The sequence below is a fragment of the Myxine glutinosa genome, chromosome 9 (assembly GCF_964187855.1).
Source record: "Myxine glutinosa chromosome 9, kmMyxGlut1.1, whole genome shotgun sequence".
NCBI classification, from domain to species: domain Eukaryota; kingdom Metazoa; phylum Chordata; class Myxini; order Myxiniformes; family Myxinidae; genus Myxine; species Myxine glutinosa.
Window position 1 is genome coordinate 100,866,576 of NC_136269.1, and position 26,158 is coordinate 100,892,733.

At 44.7% G+C, this 26,158-nt stretch overlaps 1 protein-coding gene across 3 annotated transcripts in view; it reads left to right on the forward strand.

The window, feature by feature from the left end:
- Positions 1-26,158, forward strand: part of LOC137435185 (uncharacterized) — a 367,117-nt gene that overhangs the window by 330,577 nt on the left and 10,382 nt on the right. For 2 of the 3 annotated variants that reach the window (XM_078784578.1, XM_068128743.2), the window contains one exon: positions 18,130-18,221. The gene's annotated coding sequence lies outside the window, so the exon portion shown is untranslated. Of the gene's footprint in view, positions 1-14,795; positions 14,975-18,129; positions 18,222-26,158 lie in introns of those variants that run through there. The other variant, XM_078784579.1, reaches the window with a different exon arrangement.

Consider the following 26,158-nt stretch of genomic DNA (forward strand, 5'->3'; position numbering starts at 1 on the left):
AGCGTACTGGCCTTTGGCCTATCTAGTCTTGGTTTGTTTGCAGGGTAGCGTACTGGCCTTTGGCCTATCTAGTCTAGGTTTGTTGTCAGGGTAGTGTACAGTCCTTTGGCCTGTCTAGTCTAGGTTTGTTGTCAGGGTAGCGTCCTGGTCTTTGGCCCATCTGGTCTTGGTTTGTTGTCATGGTAGTGTACTCGTCTTTGGCCCATCTAGTCTTGGTTTGTTGTCAGGGTAGCGTACTGGCCTTTGGCCTATCTAGTCTAGGTTTGTTGTCAGGGTAGTGTTCATGCCTTTGGCCTGTCTAGTCTCGGTTTGTTGTCAGGGTAGTGTTCATGCCTTTGGCCTATCTAGTCTTGGTTTGTTGTCAGGGTAGTGTACAGGCCTTTGGCCGATCTAGTCTTGGTTTGTTGTCAGGGTAGTGTTCATGCCTTTGGCCTGTCTAGTCTAGGTTTGTTGTCAGGGTAGCGTACTGGCCTTTGGCCTATCTAGTCTTGGTTTGTTGTCAGGGTAGTGTACAGGCCTTTGGCCGATCTAGTCTAGGTTTGTTGTCAGGGTAGCGTCCTGGTCTTTAGCCCATCTAGTCTTGGTTTGTTGTCAGGGTAGCGTCCTGGTCTTTGGCCCATCTAGTCTTGGTTTGTTGTCAGGGTAGTGTACAGGCCTTTGGCCCATCTAGTCTTGGTTTGTTGTCAGGGTAGCGTCCTGGTCTTTGGCCCATCTAGTCTTGGTTTGTTGTCAGGGTAGCGTCCTGGTCTTTGGCCCATCTAGTCTTGGTTTGTTGTCAGGGTAGCGTCCTGGTCTTTGGCCCATATAGTCTTGGTTTGTTGTCAGGGTAGCGTACTGGCCCTTGGCCTATCTAGTCTTGGTTTGTTGTCAGGGTAGTGTACTAGTCTTTGGCCCATCTACTCTTGGTTTGTGGTCAGGGTAGTGTTCATGCCTTTGGCCCATCTGGTCTAGGTTTGTTGTCAGGGTAGTGTTCATGCCTTTGGCCTGTCTAGTCCAGGTTTGTTGTCAGGGTAGTGTACAGGCCTTTGGCCCATCTGGTCTAGGTTTGTTGTCAGGGTAGCGTACTGGCCTTTGGCCGATCTAGTCTTGGTTTGTTGTCAGGGTAGCGTCCTGGTCTTTGGCCCATCTAGTCTTGTTTTGTTGTCAGGGTAGCATACTGGTCTTTGGCCCATCTTGACTTGGTTTGTTGTGATCGTAGCGTACTGGTCTTTGGCCTATATAGTCTTGGTTTGTTGTCAGGGTAGCATACTGGTCTTTGGCCTATCTTGTCTTGGTTTGTTGTCAGGGTAGCGTACTGATCTTTGGCCCATCTAGTCTTGGTTTGTTGTGAGGGAAGTGTCCATGCCTTTGGCCGATCTAGTCTTGTTTTGTTGTCAGGGTAGCATACTGGTCTTTGGCCCATCTTGACTTGGTTTGTTGTGATCGTAGCGTACTGGTCTTTGGCCTATATAGTCTTGGTTTGTTGTCAGGGTAGCGTCCTGGTCTTTGGCCCATCTGGTCTTGGTTTGTTGTCATGGTAGTGCACTAGTCTTTGGTCTATCTAGTCTTGGTTTGTGGTGAGGGAAGTGTTCATGCCTTTGGCCTGTCTAGTCTTGGTTTGTTGTGAGGGTAGCGTAGTGGCCTTTGGCCTATCTAGTCTAGGTTTGTTGTCAGGGTAGCGTACTGGCCTTTGGCCTATCTAGTCTTGGTTTGTTGTGAGGGAAGTGTTCATGCCTTTGGCCGATCTAGTCTTGTTTTGTTGTCAGGGTAGCATACTGGTCTTTGGCCCATCTTGACTTGGTTTGTTGTGATCGTAGCGTACTGGTCTTTGGCCTATATAGTCTTGGTTTGTTGTCAGGGTAGCGTCCTGGTCTTTGGCCCATCTAGTCTTGGTTTGTTGTCAGGGTAGTGTACAGGCCTTTGGCCCATCTAGTCTTGGTTTGTTGTCAGGGTAGCGTACTGATCTTTGGCCCATCTAGTCTTGGTTTGTTGTGAGGGAAGTGTCCATGCCTTTGGCCGATCTAGTCTTGTTTTGTTGTCAGGGTAGCATACTGGTCTTTGGCCCATCTTGACTTGGTTTGTTGTGATCGTAGCGTACTGGTCTTTGGCCTATATAGTCTTGGTTTGTTGTCAGGGTAGCGTCCTGGTCTTTGGCCCATCTGGTCTTGGTTTGTTGTCATGGTAGTGTACTAGTCTTTGGTCTATCTAGTCTTGGTTTGTGGTGAGGGAAGTGTTCATGCCTTTGGCCTGTCTAGTCTTGGTTTGTTGTGAGGGTAGCGTAGTGGCCTTTGGCCTATCTAGTCTAGGTTTGTTGTCAGGGTAGCGTACTGGCCTTTGGCCTATCTAGTCTTGGTTTGTTGTGAGGGAAGTGTTCATGCCTTTGGCCGATCTAGTCTTGTTTTGTTGTCAGGGTAGCGTCCTGGTCTTTGGCCCATCTGGTCTTGGTTTGTTGTCAGGGTAGCGTCCTGGTCTTTGGCCCATCTGGTCTTGGTTTGTTGTCATGGTAGTGTACTCGTCTTTGGCCCATCTAGTCTTGGTTTGTTGTCAGGGTAGCGTACTGGCCTTTGGCCTATATAGTCTTGGTTTGTTGTCAGGGTAGCGTACTGGCCTTTGGCCTATCTAGTCTTGGTTTGTTTGCAGGGTAGCGTACTGGCCTTTGGCCTATCTAGTCTAGGTTTGTTGTCAGGGTAGTGTACAGTCCTTTGGCCTGTCTAGTCTAGGTTTGTTGTCAGGGTAGCGTCCTGGTCTTTGGCCCATCTGGTCTTGGTTTGTTGTCATGGTAGTGTACTCGTCTTTGGCCCATCTAGTCTTGGTTTGTTGTCAGGGTAGCGTACTGGCCTTTGGCCTATCTAGTCTAGGTTTGTTGTCAGGGTAGTGTTCATGCCTTTGGCCTGTCTAGTCTCGGTTTGTTGTCAGGGTAGTGTTCATGCCTTTGGCCTATCTAGTCTTGGTTTGTTGTCAGGGTAGCGTACAGGCCTTTGGCCGATCTAGTCTAGGTTTGTTGTCAGGGTAGTGTTCATGCCTTTGGCCTGTCTAGTCTAGGTTTGTTGTCAGGGTAGCGTACTGGCCTTTGGCCTATCTAGTCTTGGTTTGTTGTCAGGGTAGTGTACAGGCCTTTGGCCGATCTAGTCTAGGTTTGTTGTCAGGGTAGCGTCCTGGTCTTTAGCCCATCTAGTCTTGGTTTGTTGTCAGGGTAGCGTCCTGGTCTTTGGCCCATCTAGTCTTGGTTTGTTGTCAGGGTAGTGTACAGGCCTTTGGCCCATCTAGTCTTGGTTTGTTGTCAGGGTAGCGTCCTGGTCTTTGGCCCATCTAGTCTTGGTTTGTTGTCAGGGTAGCGTCCTGGTCTTTGGCCATTCTAGTCTTGGTTTGTTGTCAGGGTAGCGTCCTGGTCTTTGGCCCATATAGTCTTGGTTTGTTGTCAGGGTAGCGTACTGGCCCTTGGCCTATCTAGTCTTGGTTTGTTGTCAGGGTAGTGTACTCGTCTTTGGCCCATCTACTCTTGGTTTGTGGTCAGGGTAGTGTTCATGCCTTTGGCCCATCTGGTCTAGGTTTGTTGTCAGGGTAGTGTTCATGCCTTTGGCCTGTCTAGTCCAGGTTTGTTGTCAGGGTAGTGTACAGGCCTTTGGCCCATCTGGTCTAGGTTTGTTGTCAGGGTAGCGTACTGGCCTTTGGCCGATCTAGTCTTGGTTTGTTGTCAGGGTAGCGTCCTGGTCTTTGGCCCATCTAGTCTTGTTTTGTTGTCAGGGTAGCATACTGGTCTTTGGCCCATCTTGACTTGGTTTGTTGTGATCATAGCGTACTGGTCTTTGGCCTGTATAGTCTTGGTTTGTTGTCAGGGTAGCATACTGGTCGTTCGTTGGCCTATCTTGTCTTGGTTTGTTGTCAGGGTAGCGTACTGATCTTTGGCCCATCTAGTCTTGGTTTGTTGTGAGGGAAGTGTCCATGCCTTTGGCCGATCTAGTCTTGTTTTGTTGTCAGGGTAGCATACTGGTCTTTGGCCCATCTTGACTTGGTTTGTTGTGATCGTAGCGTACTGGTCTTTGGCCTATATAGTCTTGGTTTGTTGTCAGGGTAGCGTCCTGGTCTTTGGCCCATCTGGTCTTGGTTTGTTGTCATGGTAGTGTACTAGTCTTTGGTCTATCTAGTCTTGGTTTGTGGTGAGGGAAGTGTTCATGCCTTTGGCCTGTCTAGTCTTGGTTTGTTGTGAGGGTAGCGTAGTGGCCTTTGGCCTATCTAGTCTAGGTTTGTTGTCAGGGTAGCGTACTGGCCTTTGGCCTATCTAGTCTTGGTTTGTTGTGAGGGAAGTGTTCATGCCTTTGGCCGATCTAGTCTTGTTTTGTTGTCAGGGTAGCATACTGGTCTTTGGCCCATCTTGACTTGGTTTGTTGTGATCGTAGCGTACTGGTCTTTGGCCTATATAGTCTTGGTTTGTTGTCAGGGTAGCGTCCTGGTCTTTGGCCCATCTAGTCTTGGTTTGTTGTCAGGGTAGTGTACAGGCCTTTGGCCCATCTAGTCTTGGTTTGTTGTCAGGGTAGCGTACTGATCTTTGGCCCATCTAGTCTTGGTTTGTTGTGAGGGAAGTGTCCATGCCTTTGGCCGATCTAGTCTTGTTTTGTTGTCAGGGTAGCATACTGGTCTTTGGCCCATCTTGACTTGGTTTGTTGTGATCGTAGCGTACTGGTCTTTGGCCTATATAGTCTTGGTTTGTTGTCAGGGTAGCATACTGGTCTTTGGCCTATCTTGTCTTGGTTTGTTGTCAGGGTAGCGTACTGATCTTTGGCCCATCTAGTCTTGGTTTGTTGTGAGGGAAGTGTTCATGCCTTTGGCCGATCTAGTCTTGTTTTGTTGTCAGGGTAGCATACTGGTCTTTGGCCCATCTTGACTTGGTTTGTTGTGATCGTAGCGTACTGGTCTTTGGCCTATATAGTCTTGGTTTGTTGTCAGGGTAGCGTACTGATCTTTGGCCCAACTAGTCTTGGTTTGTTGTCAGGGTCGCGTACTGGTCTTTGGTCTATCTAGTCTTGGTTTGTGTGTGTGTGTGTGTGTGTGTGTGTGTGTGTGTGTGTGTGTGTGTGTGTGTGTGTGTGTGTGTGTGTGTGTGTGTGTGTGTGTGTGTGTGTGTGTGTGTGTGTGTGTGTGTGTGCGTGCGTGCGTGCGTGCGTGCGCGCGCGCGTGCGTGCAAGTTGCCATTGGCTGCTATCTCCCACACGCGGGTGGGTTTCAGGAGGTGGATCTGAGACCTACCATGTCTCAAAGTATCCACCTCCTGTGTCTGTGTGTGTCTGTCTGTGTGAGTCAGTCAGTCAGTCACATTGATCACGTGCAACACCAACACAGTCATAGACAGGGTATTATTTTGGTGATCCCTGGCCGCATCGTACCAATGAACAAAATATTGCTTCCTTACTTGACGCTCATCATTTTATATATATGAAGGATAGAGCACGAACAAACAAAACAAGAAGACATCATGCGGAGCGTGGTACTTGCAAAATCCGCCCCCCACCCCCAAGAAAAAAAAATTCCATTGGTACAGCAAATTGTCCCTTTCATCAAGATTAAAATTGACAATCTTGATCAAAGCTCGGGTCAATAGGAAGAAAAGTGACGATTTTTCAGATGAAAAATGATGATTTTGGAAGGTTGACATTTGACCTTTTGACCTCAAAAATACTTAGTTTCCCGATTTAGTGACTCAATGTGCAAATGCTGTTCAATTTTCAAGTCAATCAAATGAAAATTGGTGATTTTAGAAATTTGGCCTATGTTGACCTTTTGGCCTATGTTGACCTCAAATATACTTGGTGGTTGAATTCAGTGACCAGATATGCAAGTCCTCTTCAAATTTCAAGTCAATCGGATGAAAATTGAGGATTTTAGAAATTTGGCAAAGTTGGCGACCATTGGCCTATGGTGACCTTTTGACCCCAAAAACAATAGGCTTCTCAATTGGGACGACCTACACATCTTGGTGAAGTTTCGTGACGATCGGTTTAGAATTGTGACCTGCAGGCCGGTGACAAACAAACAGACAGAACCACAAACGCAACCGACCAATATACTTGAAAAATCTTCAATTTTGCAAGTATTAATGAGAAATAAGTCGTGCATAGCACTTTCCAGCCTTTGTTTCTGCTCTACGTTCATTACCCATGTCTCGCTCCCATAAATCATAACACTTCTCACACATGCAGCATACACCTTTCCCTTCAGCGTCAACGACACTCCCCTCCTCGTCAGCACCCCACTCAGTTCCCGAAACGTCTTCCATGCATATGTTACTCGAGCAACCGTTGCCGAGTCTGATCCACCTTCTCCATTCAGCATGTCTCCTAGGTAGCAAAATGTTTTCACACCTTCCAGCTCCATGCTGTCTCCAAGATCCAACTCAACATTTCCACCATCTGCAGCTCCCTCTGTGCACACCATACACTTGAATGAAGCTGCCACACTGGTTAATGACCCTCTCAAACCACTACATTTTTGATGAACCCACTCAGCGCTCATTGTACATTGAATGGAGTTCACTCCGACACCCTTCCTGCACACAGCACATGGCCACTTCCCAGTTCTTTCCACCTCGCCACATGCTCTACCACTTGCCATCACCTTCGTTTTTTCCGATATGCACCTTCAGACCTTTTGTCTCCATACATTCCTTCCACTTGTTCATCTTCTCCTTCAGTCCATCCATACTTTCCGCAATCAACACCAGATCATCTGCATACAACTCCCACGATAAACCCTCAGTTACATTCCGAGCCAGCACCTCCATCACAGCTACAAATAGTAGTGGACTTAGTACCGACCCCTGATGCACCCCCACCTTCACCTCAAACTCACCACTGTTCCCATCCTTCATCCTTACAGCTGTGCGAGGTCTCTCGTACATTGCAATCACTACTCTGATCAACCATTCCTCCACGGCTAACTTCCTCAATGCCCATGTCACTACTTCGTGTGAAACCCCATCAAATGCTTTCTCCAGATCAACAAACCCAAGAAACAACTTCTTCCTCTGCTCCATGTACTTCTCCTGCAACTGCTTTACAATAAAAAGCGCGTCTGTCGTTCCTCTTCCTGGCATAAATCCAAACTGCATTTCGTTGATCTTCACTTTATTCCTTATCCTCCTCTCCAACACCCTTTCCAATACCTTCATTCCATGCTCCAATAACTTTTCGCTCGATACGAGCCACAGTCCAGAAGGTCACCTTTGCCCTTGTACAGAGGGACGAGGGTACTCAGTTCCCAATCCACTGGAATGCGGCCTTCTTTCACCACCAGATTGCAGATCTCTGTTATTCACTTCACTCCCCAACTTCCCGCTGCCTTCAACATATCTCCCACAACTCCCGTCTGCCCTCCTGCTTTTCTACTCTTCATTGCTTTCATCGCTCCCTCAACTTCCTTCTCAGTTATCTTCTCTGCCGGTCCTAAAACTGGGTAACTCTCAATGTTTCCGTCCAAGTCATTCTCTGCATGCAACATCATTTCCATATATCTCTTCCATCTTCCTTTAATTCCATTTGGGTCCACAACGATTTGTTCCACTTCATCCTTCAAGCAACTCACCCCCATCACATCGCACCTCTCTTTCGCTATCGGCTTTGCAATCCTGAATACCGCTCTCTGACCCTCTTCCGAATCCAAGCGTTCTCCCAACATTTTCCTGCGTGCCTCCTGCGCCTTTGCTACCTCTTTCTTTGCAGCCTTCTTGGCTGCCTTATAACTTTCATGCTCTGCCTTTTCTGCCCCCGTACCCTTCGCCTTCTGCCACTCCTTGAACTTCTTCCTCTTCTCGTCAATCCTCTTTCCAACTTCATCTTCCCACCACCATGTTTCCGAGTGCCTCGGTGGTCCTTTAGTCCATCCATATACCTCACCAACGGCTCCCAACAGACTAGCTTTCATTGACATCCAACCACTTTCAAGCTCAACCACATCATCCTCTGCCATACTCAGCCTCTCTTTTAATGCCTCCCTCACTGTCGCCTCTTTCAACCTCCACACCTTCATTCTCTGTTGGTACTTCACCCGCCGAGCTCTCCTCGCACCTTTCACCCTGATGTCGCAGACAACCCCCGCTAATTCACCCCAGATCCACCTTGTTGGTTGTTTGAAATTCTTTGAAATTCCAACTTCACCTTGTTTGAAATTGTGTGAAATTCCAACTTCTTTCCTGGAAGTCCTGGCAGTGTCCATATGTTTTATACCTCTCCCACCGCCCCCTTCCCATGCCCCCCCCCCCCCCAAAGCCCTCGCCCTCTCTCAGATCTCTCGATGTCTCCATGTCTCTCGGTCCCTGCTCTCAAATGTTGTGTTTGTGTCCTTCCCCCTCTCTCCCCATCTTGTCTACCGCTCCCGATGTTATATGTTTTATGTGTCGGTTTGTCTTTCTGTGTGATTAATGTTCGCTCTTTCACGAGCCTCGATCTTGTATACAAAAAAAAACAAAAAAACCAAGTGGTGCTGTGAAACAGGCTCCTCCCCCGGGATCACCTTTGTGTCCCGTAGGTGCCCCCTATCTCGCCTACGCACCATCAGGTAGTCAACGGTTGTCGTCGACCCTCCTGACGTGTATGTAACAAGCTTATTATCCTCTTTCTGGAACTGAGTATAACAAATCAGCTCCATCAGCAAACTCCAAAATCCTTTCACCTTCTCCATTTCTCACACCATATCCGTAACCCCCATGAACTCCCTCAAAACCATCCATACTCCTTCCCACATGTCCATTTAGGTCTCCTCCTACCACAACAACTTCCTCATCTTTCACGTTTTCCATCAGCTTCTCTATCGCACACCAGAACTTGTCCTTCTCTTCATCGCTCCGACCAACCTGCGGAGCATATCCCGAGATGACGTTCACCAAGAGCTTTCCAATCATCATTTTCACCATCATCAGCCTTTCACTCACTCCAGTCACACTCACCACACTGTCTACAAACTCCTCAGAAAACAGGACACCAACACAAAGTCGTTGGCCTATGATGACCTCAAAATTACTTGGTGGTTGAATTCAGTGACCAGATATGCAAATCCTCTTCAAATTTTAAGTTAATCAGATGAAAATTGAGGATCATAGAAATTTGGTCAATGTTGACCTTTTGGCCTATGTTACACGAAAAATAATTGGTGGTTGGTTTCAGTAAGCTGATGTGTAAATCCCATTCAATTTTCAAGTCAATCGGATGAAAATTGAGGATTGTAGAAATAAGAAGTTGTTGTTGACCTTTGGCCTATGTTGACCTTTTGGCTGATGCTGATCTCAAAAATAGTTGGTGTCTCAATTCAGTGACCAGATGTGCAAATCCTCTTAAAATTTCAAGTCAATCGAATGAAAATTTAGGACTTTAGAAATCTGGCCTATGTTGACATTTTGGCCTATGTTGACCTCAAAAATATTTGTGGGTTGTATTCATTGACCAGATATGCAAATCTTCTTAAACTTTCTAGTCAGTCGGATGAAAATTGAGGATTTTAGAAATTTGGCCTATGTTGACCTTTTGACCGATGTTTACCTCAAAAATAGTTGGGGGCTCAATTTAGTGACCAGATATGCAAATCCTCTTAAAATGTCAAGTCAATCGGATGCAAATTCAGGATTTTAGAAATTTGGCCGATGTTGACCTCAAAAATAGTTGGTGATTGAATTCAGTTGGTGGACATGAAAATCCTATTCAAAATTAAATTCAATCGGATGAAAATTGAGGATTTTATAATTCTGGCTATGTTTAACTTTTGGCCTATGTTGATCTCCAAAATAGTTGGTGGTTTACTTCAGTTTGCTGATATGAAAATCCTATTCAAATTTCAAGTAAATCGGATGAAAATTGAGAATTTTGGAAATTTGTGAAAAAAGTGGTTGACTTTTGGCCTATGTTGACCTTGTGACCTATGTTGATCTCAAAATTAGTTGGTGGTTGAATTCAGTTCGCTGATATGTTAATCTGATTCGAATTGCAGGTCAATGGGATGAAAATTGAGCATTTTGGAAATTCGGCCTATGTTGACCTGTTTGCCTATGTTGATCTCAAAAATAGTTGGTGGTTGAATTTTTGATCTCTAAAATTATCAATTTTAGAAATTTAGCCATGTTGACCTTTTTGCCTATGTTGATCTCAAAAATTGTTGGTGGTTGAATTCAGTTTGCTGATATAAAAATCCTATTCAAATTTCAAGTCAATCGTATGAAAATTGAGGATTTTAGAAATTTGGAAAAAAGTGGTTGACCTTTGGCCTATGTTGACCTTTTGACCTCAAATATATAGGATTTTGTCAGACCACAAACTCCACCATTTGGTGAAATTTCGTGAAGATCGGTTTAAAATTGTGACCTGTCGGCAAGTATAAGTGAGCGGACAGACAAACAAAAACACACGCACACACAAACAAACAAACAAATGAAAAATCGGTCAGAGACCGAGGACTTGCCGGAATGTACTTCTTTTTTTTTTTTGATTTGCCAATCATCCCCGCCATCACGGTTGTCTCTCCAACGCACAATCCCATGAGATATGTGGAAAGGACGACCCAAAACCAATTATCTTCTTTTTGATTCGTATATAAACATCATTAAAAGTAAATAAGGACCTCTGCCAAAGTGTGGGTTTAATCTCGACATGAGAGAATTCCACATAGCTATTTGGGTGGTGTATAAGCTAACAGATCGCTGTCCATCGATCTTTCCAAGGCCGCAACACCTATCTGCTCAAAATCCTTTTAACTGTTGACTTGGTAGTTTTTACAATGCAGGAACCACGTATCGGGAGTACATACGACATAGTGATTATGAATGTGACAGCTCTGAGGCGTCTTTCGCTTCGCATCGAAGTGACGGCGAGCACCAACATGGCGGCTGTAAGATTAAAATCTGGCTTCAAGCCCCTCACCACCCAAAATCTATTCCGGCGAATCTATTCCGGCAAGTAACTTTCTGTGTCGAAGTTCCTTGAAAGAGAGCTCTTGTTATTATTTGGGGACCAAGCTTTACCAGGTGGGTAACGTATTGTTTTTCTTCTGTTTATTCTGTATGATACAACCAAAGGTGGTGTGAGTATGCATGTTTTCCCACAAAATCCAGCTGCAAGGAAAATATGGATAGCCAAGGTAAAACTGGCCAGGGGAAAGTGGCATGGTCTGCCTGCTTTAAGCGTCATAAGCAGTGCCCATTTGGAAGATAATTCATACGACACCGGCCTGTATTCCCAGTTTGGGATGAGTACATTGTCTGAAGAGATTTAAAACTGACGCAAGCGATCCCGACGAAGATTAGAGATACAGTAATACCCCGGCCTACGTCATTAATTGGTTCCATAAGCCGTGATGTAACTCGGTTTTTGACGTAAACCGGGCGTAATGCCTTTAAAATGCCTTAAAATGAAGACAAACACTGTAAAACTAGAATAAATAACTCGCGAAAGTATATAACTATCGCTAAACCTTAAAGAACACTAAAAACACATTTTAGTCATATTTTTTAATGAGTAATGAACACAATTAATAAATGAATTTGTGAAGAATAATAAATAAAATTAATAAGATTATGTTATTCACCTTAAACATGGCGTCTCTTCTGAACACAAACACATTTTAGCAGTCTTAGCCGGCGGCGCTTTTTCAGTGACGTATGTGAGAATACGTTCCCTATCATGAATGATGGTCGATACCGTCGACCGTGGCAGCCCTAAGGCCATAGACCTTATCGCGAATCGGTAAATATCAACAGAGGGCGCTCCACCGTAAAGCATGATGGGATCAAAAAGGGGGCAAACGTAAACACGAACCCAGAAGAGGAAACGTCTGTCTACGATCGATGCTGTCTTTACAGAAAGGAAGATGGCTAATGTGAAAGAAATTCAGCGTTTTTTGGCATTAAAATCCAGCGATTTAAAGAAATATTTGAGGGAAAGGGGGGTTCCCATTGGAGAAGAGAAACAACCTGCTTATGCAAGAACAGTTCCTGAATGTTGAAACCTCGATCGGCCATACAAATATCGCCGGGCTGGAACTTGTCTACAATGTTCGTCATCTTTACAATTTTTTTGCCTGACGTGTTTCCTCCTGTAGGTTTGGAAATGTATGAAATTGTTCCGCTAGGTGTAATACCAACAAGGCACTTGAGAGTAGGTCTTGACTTATATTGGCTGTACACTTGCGAACAAAACTTGGGAGATGGTGCTTTGTCCTAATCCAAAGCGAAATGCGAGGTCCTCCTCGCGAAGACTAAGCCGAAGCTTCATGAGTGTCATGAGTAGTTGATCCTCTAAAGATTGAGATCGCTTAACTCCGGGTTTTGTAGTATTGTTTATTTGCCAGGTCTTGTCTTCCATTGATAATTTCCCCTTATAATAATGAAGGTTCTGTGCATGAGGGGATACTTCTGCTAATAACCACTTAAACAGGTCATAACTAAGTAAACCTGTATAAAGTTCCACAAGCTCATCACAGTTTGCTATGTCCGAAACAGTAAGCTTCTTGTTACATACTGCAATGGCGGCTTTCAGTTTTGCGAATTGGCTTGCAAATACTGGCTCATGAGCTGATCACAGTTCACAGTTAATTTGTTAATTTGTCACAGTAAAAAAGTCCTAAAAGTAGTTTAAAGTGGTAAGGATCAAGTAGTGTGTCAATGTAAACAAGCAGTCTGTCAAAGTGACAGCGACTGCTGGCGGTGCTATTGCCCCTTTCCGATCCCATGACGCATTGCGGTTCAGATTCGCGATAAGGTCTATGCGCTATCACCGACACTTTTTCACCTTTTTCATACCTTTTAATCAGATTTAACTTATCTTCCATCGTAACCACATTACGCTTGGAAACACTAGCACGATCCTTCTTAGGACCCATGGCTAACACAGACACAGTAAAGGAATACTGTACGTCACCTCTGTTTTGAATGAGAACCAGCAGCTGCGCGTACGTACAGTATACTGTATGCACATTTAAAAAATATTTTAAATGTGCTTTTTATTGTATTTTAAATTGTTTTTTTAGCTTCTTTTATTGTTAATTTATGTACTATTTTATTTATTTTAAATATATTTTTAAGGAAAAATTAATTTTTTTCACGTCCGTAGGAGTGACGTAAAGTCGCACATAATGACGTTCGCTGAACTGAAATTTACTCTGGAAGAGTGACGTAAAGTCGGATTTGACGTAGGTCGAAATGGCGTAAAACGCGGTATGACTGTAATTCTAATCTGATGGAGAAGAAGAAAATGGATGGAGCAGTTGCGAACATTATGTATCACATGTGGGGGTAGGGTGGGGTGTAAATCCAAGTGTTGCAGAGGGAAGGGGTGTATATCCAAGCGTTAAGGAGTAAGTATATTTTCCCTTCTCCAGGGGGAAGAGGATGTATATCCAAGCGTTATGGAGTGTTACGGGGGAAGAGGATGTATTTTCAAGCGTTATGGAGTGTTACAGGGGGAAGAGGATGTATGTCCAAGTGTTATGGAGTGTTACAGGGTAAAGGGGATGCATATCCAAGCATTAGGAAATGTCACAGGGGATGGGGGAGCGTTTCCAGTGCCGTTATGGTACACTAATTTATCAATCAATGGCAACTTTGTTCCATGCACCCTATATTACCCTCGCCAGAGGAGAGGGTATTACATTTGAGTCCATTTGTCTGTTTGACTGTTTGTCCGCACAGAATAAATATGATTTTCTCTGCAACCGTTGGTCCGATTGACAGGAAATTTTCACCATAGGTGCAACTCCACCGGTATAATTTTTTAATGATAATTATGACGTCATAGATCATGTGGTTTGGCCGCCATCTTGGAAAAACCGAAAAACTTTGCACGTCTTTCGCTCCGAAAGCGCTGAATAGAAAAAATTGAGACATGGCTCATTGTAAAGAACTCTCCAATGGGAATAAAATATGCTAATGATGTCATAGGTGCCTCCATTATGACGTCATTCAACAAGTACAAAACATCCTATCAAGATGAAATTTCTTGAGTGTCATGTAGGCATAAATTGGTGGAGAAAAATAATAATAATGATGATGTCATCGGTCACGTGGTTCGGCCGCCATATTTGTTTTAACACAAAAGCCATAAAAACCACTGAAAATACATCCTGGCAAGAGTTTGCAATCTCTGATTGCTCTTTTTCTTGTTTAAAGATGCAAGCTGTATTTAATGATGCATGTAATCAATGCATTAATGATAACGGCATCAACGTATCCCCACCCCTGCCTCCTCCCTCCCTCCCACCCACCCCTACCCCTGCCTCCTCCCTCCCACCCACCCCTACCCCTGCCTCCTCCCTCCCACCCACCCCTACCCCTGCCTCCTCCCTGCCACCCACAATGAGCCATGTTTGATTTTTTTTTCATGGCACGGTTTTGGATATATAGAGGTGCAAAGTTCCATTATGGCACCCGTACCACGTGACCGATTACATCATAATTATCTCTAAAAAATCTGCAGAAGGAGGCGCTCCTATGGTGAAAATTTTGTGTCGATCGGACCAACAGTTGCAGATACATTTTTGTTTATACTGATCGGTTGAAGCGTACTTCAAATTAATCAAAAATATCCTTTATAGCCAAATCACTTGGTCATTGACGTGTCCAAATGTCAGCTTCCTAGCTCAAAAGGTGCCTGAGATAATGCCCAGAAGAGAAAGGAAATAAATAATTACTTCATAAATCTATAATAATTAAGTAATTAATCAATTAATTTATTCATAAAAAAATATCAAATTCCCTTTTTGCCAAAGCACGTGCTCACGATTGTACCCAAATTTCAGCTTTCTAGCTCAAAGGATGGCTGAGATATCGCCAGGACAAACAAACAAGGAAACAAACAAACGGAGTGAAAACTGACTACTCCCTTTCGGCGCGCGTCATCGTGTCAAGAGTGGGGACTTAATATCGATGAGATTGGATGAATGGCATTTTCTTGTGCCTCATTTGCTGTGTGAAACTTCATGGTGGTAAAACTTTCTGCAAGCTCGGCATATACAGTCACGTGAAAAAGTAAGTACACCCCATGTAAAGTTTTGACTTTTTCAACATATTTCAACATACAGCTATTTGATCTTCATCTATCTATAATTCCAGCAATCTCTGTGTGTGTGTGTGTGTGTGTGTGTGTGTGTGTGTGTCTGTGTGTGTGTTTGTCTGTGACCGCTGTTTCTCGACAACCACGGGTCCGATATACTTTAAACTTGCCAGGTATATTGCTGGGGACCCGAGGATGTGCCTTTTCAAGGTTTTAAATTAATCGCAGAAGTAGTTACCGAGCTATGTCCAAAAATCGATTCAACCAATCAGAGAGCAGCGAGCTATCACGTGTGCCGAACGTGGCGAACAGACTCTGCCTCGGATGGCACATTTGAGAGCGTATTCATTTATTTCCCGTCGGCAAGCTATGTTGGCGTTAAACTATGTTTTAAAACTAATTAAAACTAATTTGCGATTCTTTCGCTTTCCTGCGATATGCGACCTTCCGGAGCTCCTGTGAGAGCGTGCGCCATTACGGATAGTACGGGTATGGGCATGCCATATGTTGGCGTTAAACTATGTTTTAAAACTAATTAAAACCATTTCATGTAAATAGAGGGGGGGGGGGGGGGGGGGGGATTGTCACTGTACTCGCAAGCCGTTCGCTTTGGCGTTGCGAATGGACCAAAACATTTCATGGACCAAACCATTTCATGTAAAGCGTTCGCCGTTCGCTTTGGCGTTGCGAATGGACCAAAACATTTCATGGACCAAACCATTTCATGTAAATAGGGGGGGGGGGATATAATTTTAGATATATATATAGTACGGGCATGCCCTAGTCTATCTATAATTCCACTAATCTCTGTGTGTATGTTTGTTTGTTTGTCTGTGACCGCTGTTTCTCGACAACCACGGGTCCGATATACTTGAAACTTGCCAGGTATATTGCTGGGGACCCGAGGATGTGCCTTTTCAAGGTTTCATATTAATCGGACAAGTAGTTACCGAGCTATGTCCAAAAAACGATTCAACCAATCAGAGAGCAGCGAGTTATCACGTGTGCCGAACGTGGCGAACAGACTCTGCCTCGGACGGCACATTTGAGAGCGTATTCATTTATTTCACGTTGGCAAACTATGTTGCCGCTATGTTGGCGTTAAACTATGTTTTAAAACTAATTAAAACTAATTTGCGATTCTTTCGCTTTCCTGCGCTTTGTGCACGCTATGGCGATTTCTTTACCAAACTCTACAAGCGGTTCGCTTTGGACCAAACCATTTCATGTAAATAGAGGGGGGGGGGGGGGATTGTCACCGTACTCGCAAGCCGTTCGCTTTGGACCAAACCATTTCATGTAAATAGAGGGGGGGGATTGTCACCGTACTCGCAAGCCGTTCGCTTTGGACCAAACCATTTCATGTAAATAGAGGGGGGGGGATATAATTTTAGATATAGATATAGTACGGGCATGCCCTAGTTTCAACAATAGTGATAGATAAAGGTGATATAATATAACAAATATCATGAAACATTTACATTTTGTAGTCCATTGTATAATTTAAATAAACAAATGCAAATTTTGCATGTGGAAAAAGTAAGTACACCCCTACATTTATCACTACTTCAAATACCTAAAATTAGAATCAGGTGCACCAGCTCAGGTGCAAATGATTAGAACATCGTTGGAGAGGATCTTGGAGGAACCTGTCTTATTTAAACCTCAGACATTTAGTTTGGTTTGCTCTTTGTTGTTGAAGTGTGCGGCGTCACCATGCCTAGATCAAAAGAGCTCTCTGAGGCCTTCAGAAAGAAGGTTATAGATGCCTACGAGTCTGGGAAGGGTTATAAAAAGATCTCCAAACAATTTGAAATCAATCATTCGACTGTCCGGAAGATCATCTACAAGTGGAGAAGATTCCAAACAACTGCCAACTTGTTCAGGCCAGACCGTCCCAGCAAGTTCAGCCCGAGAGCAGACCGCATGATGCTGAAATAAGTCTCTAAGTACCCCAGAATGTCATCACAGGACCTACAGGTAGCTCTTGCCACTGTTGATGTCAAAGTGCACACGAGTCTACCATTAGAAAGAGGCTGCACAAATTTGATCTACATGGGAGGGGTGCCAGGAGGAAACCTTTGCAGTCCAGAAAGAACATCAGGGCAAGACTAAAGTTTGCCAATGAACACCTCGGCAAAGACCAGCACTTCTGAAACAATGTGCTCTGGACAGATGAGTCAAAGGTAGAGCTATTTGGCCACTACCAGAAGTGTTTGGCGAAAACCAAAGACAGCATTTGACCACAAGAACCTGATACCAACTGTAAAGCATGGTGGTAGAAATATTATGGTTTGGGGCAGCTTTGCTGCATCAGGGCCTGGGCAGCTCACCATCATAGAATCCACTATGAATTCTTCATTGTACCAGAAGGTGCTTGAGGATAATGTGAGGCCATCTGTCGGGAAGTTGAAGCTCAACCGAAGGTGGACCTTGCAACATGACAATGACCCTAAACATACCAGTAAATCCACCAAGGAATGGCTGAAACGATAGAAATGGAGGATTCTGGAATGGCCAAGTCAAAGCCTGGATCTAAATCCCATCGAGATGTTGTGGGGGGATTTGAAACGAGCTGTGCATGCAATTGTGCATGCTGTGCAACAATTTTTTGTTGAATAAATTTTTGCAAAGTCTATGTTATCATTGTTTTTTGTTCAATTAGATCACCTTTATCTAAAGATACTGTTTAAATGAAGATCAAATATTGATATGTCCACATATGTTAAAAAGATTTTAAAAAACATTTCATGGGGTGTACTTACTTTTTCCACATGCGAAATTTGCATTTATGTTTATTTAAATTATACAATGGACTACAAAATGTAAATGTTTCATGATATTTGTTATATTATATCACCTTTATCTATCAATATTGTTGAAATGAAGATCACATAGCTGTATGTTGAAATATGTTGAAAAAGTCAAAACTTTACATACTTTTTCATGTGACTATGTTCTGCCTTGAAACATATAAGGTTGGATCTGGAAAGGATTATTTAGGGATTGGAGATCTTTTTATTTTTGTTGTTGAATGTCACCCTCTCTTATGACTGTCTCTTATGAACAAGACTCTTATGGGAATAAAAAAAGCAGTAAATGTTCCTTCATTTTTTTTCTTCCTTTCTAGGATCCGAGCAAAGATGCTTTTGAGTGGTTGACAAGAAAAGGAGTGTTCATTCCTCTTGTCACCTTTAAGGCCTTTTATCATCTGGATTCTTGGTAAGAGGTGTAACGTTTTATAATCTGAATCATTAGTTGTGATTAAAAGGTGATGTTATTTATCCAGAACTTATTCTTTGTGGTGTATTTAGTGAAGCCCGTTCAATAATTTGGCCATGCAGGTTTGTTGTCCGTCATGTGAAAAATTGAGGAAATGCATTTTAGTAAGCGGTGTAAATACATGTGATAGCCATGTACAACTTTTGTTTTCAATAAAAATGATTCAGAATCAGTCAAATACACCATATCATGTTTTGATACTCTGTCTTGCCGCATTCATGCTAAATTATTGTTGTATTGTGGAGTTTCGAACACATCAGACTGCAATTTAGCTCAAGCACGAAGTACGGGTGTGGCTTGGCTTGACTGTAGATTTTGGGGAGGAATTATCAGGAAACCGTGCACAGGAGAAAATCATGTTGACCCATCCTCCCATGGGAGTCCGTATTCAAAACATTTTCTTTCATTTTCTGAGTCTGTATTCAAAACTGACGCTCTATTTTAATATGATTGCGATGTTCATGTGTGCTCATCTACAAAATAAGTATGTATACGTGTGGATATGTATGTATGTTGATATGTATGTATAGTATGTACGTTGATTTAAAAATACCATGGTTATTTTTTTTCTGCTTATGTTTTAAAATTATATTTGATGATCTCATCGAGATATTGATGATTTTTCACCTTAAAAAAATGATTTCTCCAAAGGTGAACGCCTACTCATGTGATTATTAATTCAGGGAATGTTTTCGTCTACGATCGTCTTTCAAGGGAATAATTTTGCCGAATTTTCAACAAAGTGGGGAGACTTTCAAATTGAATTTCACTTTGACTGGGCTCTCCAGAGATTGTTGGATTGAATTTTATTCAGTACAAACAGGGTACCTGGTATTGCCCAGTGCTGTTCTATTCCTGTTGGCATTTTGAATCAATCAAATATTATTTTGGTTTTTTTCTATTTTTTGTGAGGGCCTATAAAGTATAATTTAGCATTACCTTTCACATAATGACAAAAGCTTAGGCACACTTTTGAGTGATTCAAAATAATTTTGCAAAAGCACTCAAAGTTTGACGAAGATCCATTTGGCCATCTCTGAGGAAAATCGAACACACACGTACACACACACCTCTCGTATAATACATTTACTGGCAGCAATCGGGATCTAAGATTCACAGCACCGCTTGTCTGAAGTAGCTGCGATTGCCGTGATGGGGGAAGTCATTGGATGCGCTCATGTTCTGGGTATGGACTGCACGTTACTCCTTTTACATCGAATTGCTCTTTGGTGAACGACTTTGTTTAAGTATGCTGTGAGAATTGTTTGTGGAGAATCGCACATGCAAAATCAAATACTGCAGTTCAGTGAATACCCTGGTCCCGGTGTGTACCCTGGTTTAGAATAGGTACACCATATCCCTGCATGTCGTAGGAGGCGACTGAGATGGTTGGCGTCAGGAAGGGCATCCGGCCATAAAAACATTGCCTCAAAAAGAGAACCATGACAATTACAACGACATATGGGCAGGGCACAGCCCGAAGTGGAGATAGGTTTCTGAGGTTTGGGACATGGAATGTATGGACAATGGGAGATCAGGAGAAGTGGTGGAAGTATTGGTCAGAAGAAGAGTGGACATATGTTGTGTGCAAGAGACAAGACAAGAGACAAGTGGAACATGTCTTTCAATCCTGACAAATCTCACACTCTTACGATGTCTCTCCGAAAAGACCGACTGGACAACCCTCCCATCCACTTTCTGAATAATCCTCTCCAAGAAGTTCTGTCACTCAAGCTTTTGGGTCTCACTATCTGCCATGATCTTTCCTGGGAAAACCACATTTCAAATCTGGCCTCCAAAGCCAGTCGCCGACTGGGCATCCTCCGTCGTGCGAAGTCCTTCCTTGGCACACCTGAGCTCCTCACCACATACAAGGCTTTCATCCGCAGCTCAATGGAATACTGCTCTCCCCTCTGGGCTGGTGCTCCTGCCTCACACCTAGCTCGCCTTCACGCTGTTGAAACCAAAGCATTCAGAATCATTGGAATCTCCCGCAATGAAGCTAACTCCAAGGGCCTCTCACTCACTCACCGCAGGCAGGTTGGTGGTCTTTCCGTCTTCTACCGACTCCTCTCTGGCCTTGCCCCCCCAGCTCTCTCTGGGCTCTGTCCCGCAAATATTCCTACAGGTCACACAAGATCTGCCTGCAACCCTCTTATGGTTAAACTGCCAAAATCAAGACTCTCTGCTCACCTTCACTCCTTCATTCCTCTTTTCTCCCGCCTCTGGAACAAACTCCCTCACTCTCTTCAATCCCACTCCACCCTCCAAGTCTTTAAAACAGCTGTTCACCACCATCTCTTATCTTCCCCCATCCAAAACCTTGATCTTTTCTACCCCCGCTAATTTCACCCCAATTCCACTTTTTTGAAATACCATCTTCTGTCCAGGAAGTCCTTGGTGTCCTTGTGTTTTATACTTCTGGCTCCCCCCCCCCCCCCCTTCCCATGCCTCCTCCCCCCGGGCCCTCTCCCTTCCACACATCTCCCTGCTCTCGGATGTTATGTTTGTGTGCTTCCCCTTCTCCCCATATTGTCTTCCGCTCCCTCTTTTTGGGTATTTTGTTTGTCTGGTTGATTTGTTTGTGAAGTAAATGTTAGCTCTTTCACGAGCCTCGATTCAGTATACAAAAAGAGATGAGATGGAAGGGAAGTGGTTTGAGAATGGTGAACGGTAGGCAGGGACAGAAATACAAGTTTGTGTGGCAAGGGTGCCCGGAGGGCGTGAATGGTGTTGGTGTCCTGTTTTCTGAGGAGTTTGTAGACAGTGTGGTGAGTGTGACTAGAGTGAGTGATAGGTTGATGATGGTGAAAATGATGATTGGAAAGATCTTGGTGAACGTCATCTCGGGATATGCTCCGCAGGTTGGTCGGAGCGATGAAGAGAAGGACAATAAGTTCTGGTGTGCGATAGAGAAGCTGATGGAAAACGTGAAAGATGAGGAAATTGTTGTGGTAGGAGGAGACCTAAATGGACATGTGGGAAGGAGTATGGACGGTTTTGAGGGAGTTCATGGGGGTTACGGATATGGTGTGAGAAATGGAGAAGGTGAAAGGATTTTGGAGTTTGCTGATGGAGCTGATTTGTTGATTTGTAATACTCAGTTCCAGAAAGGGGATAATAAGCTTGTTACATACACGTCAGGTGGGTCGACCACAACCGTTGACTACCTGATGGTGCGTAGGCGAGATAGGGGGCACCTCCGGGACACAAAGGTGATCCCGGGGGAGGAGGCTGTTTCACAGCACCACTTGGGTGTCTGCGACATAAGGGTGAAAGGTGCGAGGAGAGCTCGGCAGGTGAAATACCAACCGAGAATGAAGGTGTGGAGGTTGAAAGAGGTGACAGTAAGGGAGGCATTAAAAGAGAGGCTGAGTAGGGTAGAGGATGATGTGGTTGAGCTTGAACGTGGTTGGATGTCAATGAAAGATAGTCTGTTGGGAGCCGTTGGTGAGGTATGTGAATGAACAAAACGACCACCGAGGCAATTGGAAACATGGTGGTGGGATGATGAAATTGGAAAGAGGATTGACGAGAAGAGGAAAAAGTTCAAGGAGTGGCAGAAGGCGAAGGGTACGGGAGCAGAAAAAGCAGAGCATGAAAGTTATAAGGCAGCCAAGAAGGCTGCAAAGAAAGAGGTAGCAAAGGCGCAGGGTGTATGTTGGAAAATGTTCGGAGAACGCTTGGATTCGGAAGAGGGTCAGAGAGCGGTATTCAGGATTGCAAAGCAGATAGCGAAATAGAGGTGTGATGTGATGGGGGTGAGTTGCTTGAAGGATTTAGTGGGACAAATCATTGTGCACCCAGATGGAATTAAAGGAAGATGGAAAAGATATATGGAAATGCTGTTGAATACAGAGAATGAATGGGATTGCAACATAGAGAGTAACCCAGTTTTAGGACCGGCAGAGAAGATAACTGAGAAGGAAGTTGAGTAAGCGATAAAAGCAATAAAAAAAAAAATAAAAAAAAAAGCTTTAGAGGCCATTTTTCCCCGCAAGCGGGGGTTGGCCTTTTTCAGGGACCGTGGTTGTTGTTGTTTTTTGGGTCCCCTTTTTGAAGCAATGTTTTACGGCCGGATGCCCTTCCTGCCGCCAACCCTTTTTGTCGCCTTTTTACGACAAACAGGGAATTACCAGTGAATTGGTACTCAATTTGCCGACCTCGGAAGGATGACAGGCTGAGTCAACCCCCCTGGCGTAAATTCAGTGATCGACCAGGATTCAAACCCAGGATCCTAGGATCCTAAGCTGGCACCCTAGCCGCTAGCCCAACACCAGGCTAGGATGCTAGGCACCAACACCGAACACCAGATAAAAGCAATATAATATATATAAACCACCTTTAGAGGCCATTGCGGGGGTTGGCCTTTTTCAGGAACCGTGGTTGTTGTTGTTGTTGTTGTTTTTTGGTCCCCTTTTTGAAGCAATGTTTTACGGCCGGATGCCCTTACTGCCGCCAACCCTTTTTGTCGCCTTTTTACGACAAACAGGGAATTGCCAGTAAACTGGTACTCGATTTGCCAACCTCGGAAGGATGACAGGCTGAGTCAACCCCCCTGGCGTAAATTCAGCGATCGACCAGGATTCGAACCCAGGATCCTAGGATCCTAAGCTGGCAACCTAGCCGCTAGCCCAACACCAGGCTAGGATGCTAGGCACCAACACCGAACACCAGGTAAAAGCAATGAAGAGTAGAAAAGCGGGAGGGCCGACGGGAGTTGTGGGAGATATGTTGAAGGCAGCAGGAAGTTGGGGTGTGAAGAGAATGACAGAGATCTGTAATCTGGTGGTGAAAGAAGGCCGCATTCCAGTGGATTGGGAACTGAGTACCCTCGTCCCTCTATACAAGGGGAATGGTGACCCTCTGGAGTGTGGCTCGTACCGAGCGATAAAGTTATTGGAGCATGGAATGAAGGTATCGGAAAGGGTGTTGGAGAGGAGGATAAGGAAGAAGGTGAAGATCGACGAAATGCAATTTGGATTTATGCCAGGAAGAGGAATGACAGACGCGCTCTTTATTGTGAGGCAGTTGCAGGAGAAGTACATGGAGAAGAGGAAGAAGTTGTTTCTTGGGTTTGTTGATCTGGAGAAAGCATTCGATAGGGTTCCACGTGAAGTATTGACATGGGCATTGAGGAAGTTGGGAGTGAAGGAATGGTTGATCAGAGTCATAATAGCAATGTACAAAAGAGCGCGCACCGCTGTAAAGGCGAAGGACGGGAACAGGGGTGAGTTAGAGGTGAAGGTGGGAGTGCATCAGGGGTCGGTACTAAGTCCACTACTATTTGTAGCTGTGATGGAGGTGCTGGCTCAGAACGTAAAGGAGGGTTTACCGTGGGAGATGTTGTATGCAGATGATCTGGTGTTGATTGCGGAAAGTATGGATGGACTGAAGGAAAAGATGAACAAGTGGAAGGAATGTATGGAGACAAAAGGTCTAAAGGTGAATATCGGAAAGACGAAGGTGATGGCAAGTGGTAAAGCATGTGGTGAGGTGGAAAGAACTGGGAAGTGGCCATGTGCTGTGTGCAGGAAGGGTGTCGGAGTGAACTCTATTCAATGTACAATGTGCGCTGAGTGGGTTCATCAAAAATGTAGTGGTCTGAGAGGGTCATTAACCAGTGTGGCAGCTACATTCAAGTGTAAGGTGTGCACAGAGGGAGCTGCAGATAGAGGAAATGTTGAGTTGGATCTTGAAGATGGCGTGAAGCTGGAAGGTGTGAAAACATTTTGCTGCCTCGGAGACATGCTGAATGGACAAGGTGGATCAGACTCGGCAACGGTTGCTGGAGTGAGATGTGTATGGAAGAAGTTTTGGGAACTGGGTGGTGTGCTGACAAGGAGGGGAATGTCATTGAAGCTGAAGGGAAAGGTGTATGCTGCATGTGTGAGAAGTGTTATGATTTATGGGAGCGAGACATGGGTAATGAACGTAGAGCAGCAACGAAAGCTGGAAAGGGTGGAAATGCGAATGGGTTCGGTGGATGTGTGAAGTATCATTGTGAGAAAGGAAGACAAATGATGAATTGCGAAAGATGATGGGAATAGAGCCTGTGATGGATGCTGTGAAGAGAAACAGGTTGAGATGGTTTGGTCATGTGTTGAGGAAGGATGAAAGTGACTGGTTGAGAAGAGTGATGGAAATGAATGTAGAAGGAAGTAGAGGATGGGGAAGACCGAGAAAGAATCATCTGTAGGTGGTGGAAGAAGAAATGCGGGCAAGGGGTTAACAAGGGGAGATGCAGAAAATAGGGCAAAATTGAGAAGATTGTCATGGGGCCCGCAAGGCTAACCGCCGCCCTAGCAGGGAAAATGGCCTTAAAATGCCTGTTGTTTGTTTTTGTTGTTTGTATGTATGTACGTATGTATGTGTGGATATATGTACATCTGAAAAATCATAGACTGAAACAGGGCTGTCCTGATAGTGGGTCAATGGGACTACAGGTCATATCGCAAAAGTTCGAAGGTTGGATGACTCAAATTATCTTTGTAAACGTTTACAGTGTAGCGCCACTTCCGGTGGTGGTGGGAGAGGGTATTTTGAGTGACGCTTCAGAAGCCTCAATTGAGTCACGAGTAAGAGGACTCCGTTTTATTTTCACGCTCGCTTAGCCTATGTTGCTTTTGACTTCACTTTTGATTGCAAAAATATTCAGAGGAATTCCAATGTTTCATTGCATTTTTCCACCTTTGGAAGGTGTATTATATGTCGCAGCGTCGTTTTTCACTTTCTCATGACATTTTTCTGAGGCCACTTCAAATGGCAAAAGTAATTACAAGAATAATGATAATAGCATGATAATAATATTGTTACGGATCGCGGTTTAGATGTTATGATGGGCCGAGCGGATGGTCCACCGCGACCTAACAGTTCCCCCCAATTCTTCCCCAACTCACCCGATTCCACTCGAACGTTGGCCAAATCGCGCTACGCTAAATCAATGATGGAAAGGACACAACGACTGGGATAGATGAAACGACGCAAGGGGTACAGTTCTCAAGACCTCCGGAGGAGGATATAATTAGTGGTGGAGAAAAGGGGTAGATTACAAGGTAGAGTGAGGTAAAAGACACAGAAGAGATAGGCACTTAGATACAATCTTATCTATCCCCGACAGACCACAGACAAACGGAACAAGGCTGACTTACACAGGGATTGATGGCAGGGAAGGACAGGTCGGTTGATAGCACAAGGTGCACCTTGGCTCGGGGACAGGATCAAGCACGGTCCAAAAGATGCAGGGAGGCCTCACAGCGCTCGGAGGTGGCGTCTTTCTTTCTCCAAGCTCAGCGCGCATCTGACGTCACCTCCCTCTTCCTGCGCATGCTCAGCGGGGAGTCACACGCCCTCGGCTGGTTGGCTCCGCCCCAGATGGGACCGGTCCGCCGCTTCTATTGGGTGCGGGGGTTACCGGGCTCCGCCCTTGACGAGGAGCTGACAGCGAGCCCCTACTTGGTAACCCCGTCGAGCACATGTTCGATGGCGGCTCGTTGGAAAGGCCTGGTGCCCTCCCAACACCCCCTACCAACCAAGCCGGAGTGAGGACGCGCACTCCCCGCGCCCGCCGCTGCTGTTGTTGTTGTTGTTGTTGTTGTTGTTGTTGTTGCTGCTGAACCGTGAGGATGAGCTGCGGGGAGGTATTGGGAGGTCCTAAACTTCCTAACGGTGCCATACAATCACATTCTGGTGCAACGAAGAGTCAGAATTAATGGAAACGAGTCCTTAACTGACATAGACTAAGAATAACTAGCAAGATGTCCTATAGTTGTCTTACATGAGATGCGGTGAACCTGGGTGCGACATTTAATGGGGGAAATAGGGGGAGGTCGGGTCTACAGAGTGTTGTTTACAGAAAATGGGACTAGGGAATGGGG